This window comes from Alligator sinensis, unplaced genomic scaffold (genome assembly GCF_000455745.1).
Source record: "Alligator sinensis unplaced genomic scaffold, ASM45574v1 scaffold210_2, whole genome shotgun sequence".
NCBI classification, from domain to species: Eukaryota; Metazoa; Chordata; order Crocodylia; family Alligatoridae; genus Alligator; species Alligator sinensis.
Window position 1 is genome coordinate 342,387 of NW_005841946.1, and position 5,651 is coordinate 348,037.

The 5,651-nt window shown below is 42.8% G+C and overlaps 1 protein-coding gene across 14 annotated transcripts in view; it reads left to right on the forward strand.

Annotated features, from left to right (window-relative positions):
* MEF2A (myocyte enhancer factor 2A) overlaps positions 1-5,651 on the forward strand; it is a 164,534-nt gene that overhangs the window by 19,339 nt on the left and 139,544 nt on the right. Inside the window, exon 1 of one of the 14 annotated variants that reach the window (XM_025199542.1) lies at positions 918-939. The exons of the other annotated variants lie outside the window; for them this stretch is intronic. The gene's annotated coding sequence lies outside the window, so the exon portion shown is untranslated. Of the gene's footprint in view, positions 1-917; positions 940-5,651 lie in introns of those variants that run through there. 14 annotated transcript variants of the gene reach the window in all.

The following is a 5,651-nucleotide window of genomic DNA, read 5'->3' on the forward strand; positions in this document are numbered from 1 at the left end:
CCCCCCCCCCCAATATTTTTGGAAAGTAGTATTTTCTTTCATGCTGTGTCCCTCTAAAAATCAAGTATGTAGCTGTTGTTATTCCTTTGTAAATTCTGCTTAATCTAACTCTTGATGCTTATTGTTAGGATTGGGCAAGTACTGAATTTTCATGCACTTGCTAAAATGGGAGTCGTGTATAAAGCACCTAACAATTGTTAAGGTCATAGCAAGTATCTGTGGTCAATGACTCTTGAAAAACCACTCAATATGTATGGTTATTGAGCATTTCTTTTTTAAACAGTCAAAATATGCTACAAATTACCACTGAAGGTATTTATAATTTTGTCTTTTTGTATCCTAATGTCTCCTGTTCATTTTCAGCCTATTTTTAAAATTTTATATTTATACAAATCAGATGGCATTAAAAATTTGGCATTTTCAGTGAGGTTATTTCTGCTTTCCACACTTGAATTTTATTTTGCAAAATTTAGTGTCGGTGATTGAAAGCTTTTCTGCCTCTGGATTTTATTTCACTGCTTTCATTTTGAATAGATGTAGTTTCCATACCAATTGGTAATTTCCCTTTGCAAAAGGAATCCTTTAGGCTTATAAAACTTGCTTGTTTTTAAAGCAGTAAATTGATGGTAGATGGCATTGAATGCTGTGCACAGTAAACTCTTGGTTCCTTATTTTATCTGTATCTTAGGAGTCTTGAACTCTGAATTGCAGCATGTCAACATAAACAGATGTTTGCAAATGACTAGAATATTAAAATTAGCGTTGGTGTTTTGGGTTGGTTAAATATATATTTTGGCTTGTTCGATTTCTTCAAGACACAGTTATCATTTCCTACTAAATGTTTTGGATCAGATTATTGTTCAATTGGATGCTCTTCATTTTGACTTTTATGCTTCATAGATGCATGCAGTGTTGAACCTCAAATCGAAAATTAAGACGGTGAGTTAAAAAAAAAAAAAAAAGACATTTCTGTCCTCCTGCACAGAATTCTCAGCACCAACTATGTATAAGCCTGTAAATGCAAATATGACCCAGATTAATTTTTTTAATAAAATGATTTATGCCTATATAAAATGAATACATTAGACACATATAGTCAGTGAGCAATCAAATACTGTGTGATTTAAAGCTACCCAGAATGTATCAAGTTAGCATTCAGAGATGTTTAAATACCTCAAATTTAGCCAATCATCCCTCTGTTAATCCTTATAAAATTATTTTCACAGCAATCAAGCTGCTTCTTTAAAGCCATGTTCTATATATAATGGAGTTGGTCACAACACTATTCCACTTCCTTTAAAGTCAAGTATGTGAATATTGGACAAATAAGATGTCTCATTTGGTGTCAGAATTGTGTAATGACATGGCAGGACATACTGTACATGTGAACAAGAGCAGAATGTCTGTACATATTGGTTATGTACAGATGTCTCACCTGCTGTACTGGAAACTCTGCCCAGTTTATAGAGATAGTACAGCCCCCCAATCCCCCAGTGAATTGGGATAGTTTTATAAAATTGTATGCTATTTGTATGAACAGTTTTGCAGTGCGAATACAGTGGCCACTCTTAGGAAGCAGAAAAGCTGTAATGTTTGTTATGTTCAGTATTTTCATCAGTGACTTGGATGTGGGTGTCAAGTGTACTCTGACCAAGTTTGCAGATGATACTAAATTGTGGGGTGAAGTGTGCACTCCAGAGGGTAGGGAACGATTGCAGGCAGACCTGGACAGATTAGAAAAGTGGGCAGTACACAATAGGATGCAGTACAACAAGGCGGAGTGCAGAGTGCTACACCTAAGATGCAAAAATATCCAGCACACCAACTGGCTGGGAAGTGACCGTCTCAGCAGCACAGAAGCAGAAAGGGATCTCGGAGCCATAGCGGGCTTCAAGATGAATATGAGTCGTCAGTATGACGAAATCATCAGCAAAGCTAACCGCACTTTATCATGCATCAGCAGATGCATGATGAATAGAACCAAAGAGGTGATACTTCCCCTCTGTGGCATTGGTCAGACTGCAGTACGGCATCCAGTTCTGGGCGCCGTGCTTCAAGAAGGACGTGGATAATTTCGAGAGGGTCCAGAGGAGGGCCACTTGTATGGTTAAGGGTTTGCAGGCCAAGCCCTATAAGGAGAGACTGAGGGACCTGGATCTCTTCAGCCTCCGCAAGAGAAGGCTAAGAGGTGATCTTGTGGCTGCCTACAAATTCATTAGGGGGATGCACCATGGGATTGGAGACACTGTGTTCACCAGGGCGCCTCTTGGACTAACAAGGAACAACGGCCACAAACTGACAGAGAGCAGATTTAGGCTAGATATTAGGAAAAACTTCATGGTAAGGGTGGCCAGAATTTGGAATGGGCTTCCAAGGGAGGTGGTGCTCTCCCCTACCTTGGGGGTCTTTAAGAGAAATCTGGATAGGCATCTGGCTGGGGTCATCTGACGCAGCATCAGGGGGTCAGACTCGAGGAACTGTTGAAGTCCCTTCCGACCCTAGTATTTAAAAAAAACAAAAAGCAAACAAAAAAAAAAAAGTCTAAAGCTTGTTATGGTGCTTTAAAAAAGTAAAGGTATATTTATTTGTTTTAAGTTTAGAACATGAAGATTAGGCAACAGGCATTGTAATGGATAATTAAGACTAGTGGATGTAGCATGAACAGTTTCTTCCATTGTAGAAGGTTAAAGGCAAGATATAAAACACCTTGGTCTGAACGGGAGAGGTAGGTGGTTATCAAAGAATCCAAATTAACCTCGGTGATTCGCAGCCAGGGTAAAGTGACACTCTAGGATGTCTTGAGATGCTTTCAAGAGTGCTGCGGGTTTCCATGCTCTTAGTACTGTTAGATTTGCAAACACGTTTGACACAATAAACCCAGAGATTTCAAATAGAAACCCATAGTTGTGGTCATCTTGGGTGCTGAAAGGCATGGGGGTGGGAAAAAGCTCAGCATTTTACCAGAAGAGGAATCGCATCAGTTTGACCTGGTTTGCCCAGCACCTTCATAGCTCGCTTCACCAGGGCTTTTTGGCACTTTTATCTAAAAACTGATTGAATCAGATAAAAGCACCGAAAGCCCTGGTGAAGCGTGAGCTATACAGACTTCAGGGAGCCGGGTCAAACTGATGCGGTTCCTCTTCTGGGTATGCGCTGTGCTCTAGTGCGGGGGCTTGCCAAGATGAAAGTAAAGTGCTGTCTTTTCCATGTCTGTAAGCACCCCTTGTGTTCTTTGCAACAGAAAAACTGCTGTGTTGTTTGTAGTAAAAAAAAAAAAAAAAAAAAAGACTGAAAACTACGAGCTGTTATTTCTGAGGGGTGCCTGTAGTCTAAAAACGTGGAGAACCACTGACTTAGCCACTGTCATTACCTCAGTCTGATTCAGGAATAATTAGGTTAGAGTTGGTGAACTAACTGAAAATATCTATTGGTGAACTAATTGAAAGTATCTGTTTACTAGAATGTGTTGGTTACAGGCCTCAACTCTACATATTACGTTGGGCCTCTTGCAAGATTTCACTTGAGGACAATTCTTCTGCAAGTTGTGGTTTGTGTACACGTCTCTGTACCAAACTGGTACTACCCCATAGGCTTGACTGGTTTTCATGTACCTGTGTTTCCTTCCTGCAGAAACCTGGAACCAATATGATTAACCAACAGCTTTCTAAAGCACAATACTTACTTGACTGGAAATAAGCATGAGGATATATTTGGTGCAACCTAGTTCACATAGATCAGTGGTGCTTTACCTTTTTGACCAGGGAGCCAAACTGTTAAACCATAAGTGGGCCAAGGGCCTGGAGAGGGGTGAGTGGGATGTAGTCACACCTGCTTGGGCAGGGCAGGGCATGTGCAGTGAGCTCTCTGACTTCAGGGGCATGTCAGCATGCATTCTGGTCAGCGCACCATTTTCACGTGGCTCCAGAGCCCAGGGAGTGAATGGGGTAATAGGAAAGAAGGGATGAGTGGGGGCATTGGTGTTCACCCCCAGGCTGTAGAGCTATGTGAAAGTGGTGGCTCCAGCCAGAGCCTCTGCTGACAGGCCACTGAGCTCAGAGAGCTTGCTAAGCTTGTGGGGCTCATGGAGGAGTTGCACTGACATGCTAGTGAGCTCATGCTGATGATCAGACTGTTAACATGAGCTTAGGGGGCTGCAGGATGAGCACCACTGGGTCTCCAGCCCCTGCCGCTGAAGCTGCTCCACCGTACAGAAAGGAATACAAGGGTCATGCCAGAATCTAGCTATGTGAGGAGGGGACCCCTTTGGCAGAGTCTAGGTCCCTGGTGTACAGTTCCTGCTCTCAGTGCTGATGTATTTTATCTTGATACTATTGTCACTTCAGCAGCACAGAGCAATTGCTTGTGCATTTACTGGATGCTCTGGGTGGGCTTTACAGTTTGCTCAGAATGCCACAGCTTCTGCACTACCTAGTTATCAGTAGTTGATGTAACTAATCTGAAAGTAGCTGATGCTATAGACAAATGTACATTTTAGCCCATTTAAAAATCAAGAGCTGCTGCTGCTTGGGAGAGCACTGCAGCTGTTCTGGTCCAGCTGTTAAAGTTGCATGATCCAGAAGTGAAACAAGTTGGTTAAATTGTCTTAACCTTGACCTGAATGAAATAGATTTAAAATTGGAGCAGTTTTGCTCCACTTGTATTCACTAAAGAATCATGCAGAAGTAACAGTTGCATCCTGGCAGCTTGTGCTCGTATCCTTTTATAAGGCTGAAGTTGATACGTCTATACTTTTCGACATGTCTGCACAAACTGCCTACACTGCAATCCAGAAATTCAGCTGCATATCCTTAGAGGGAAAGGGACTGTAAAACAAGTCTAAATGACTTGTTCAGTCTTACTAATACTATGTTTCATTACAAGCCAGGTTAGGTAAGCAAACCAAATAAAACTTAATTGCATTCTCTATCAAATCCCAAATCCTCTTGGGTGTTTCTGGATTTTTGTGTAACCTACCTTGTTCAGTTTGTATTTCCTGAGGATAGTGGCCCATTCTGGCTTTTCTGACATTGTCTTGTAATGATCTTACATTTAGGCTACTATCAGCTTTTAGAAAGGAACCTGTGTCTTTTCCCTAGGCAAGTGGCCTATGCTACAGAGATAGTCGCTGAGAATGGGGGAAAAATAGCTATTCTGTTGTATAGTGTAGAAACAATTTTCTGATCACCAATTTAGAAAAAATAGAGAGACTTGTATTAAAAACACCCCGTTTGTTAACGTAACTTAAATATATTTGTTTGGTTCTTTTTATAATGTGAGCATAATGTGTAGAACAGGGGCATCCAACCTTTTTGAATGTGGGGCCGGATCATGAACATTTTATCACCCAGTGAGCCGGCAGGAGCGGGTGCTTGTGTGGCCTGTCCAGTCTGGCCGCGGCCTGGGGAGGCAGGGGTCAAGGGGTGCTGCCTGACCCCACCATGTCCTTCCTGCCACCTGGGCAGCCTCGAGGATGCTTCCACACCTGCGTGCCTGGGCTCAGCGGCCAGGGGGACATGTGGAGACCCTACAGAGGGGTGCAGGACATGCAGGGACACCCCCCTGCTCTCTCTCCCCCAGGGCAGCCAGAGCCTGACCGGCAGGGTTCCCTCACTCCCCAGGGCCTGGGACTCTTCCTCCTCCCCCCCCCCCCC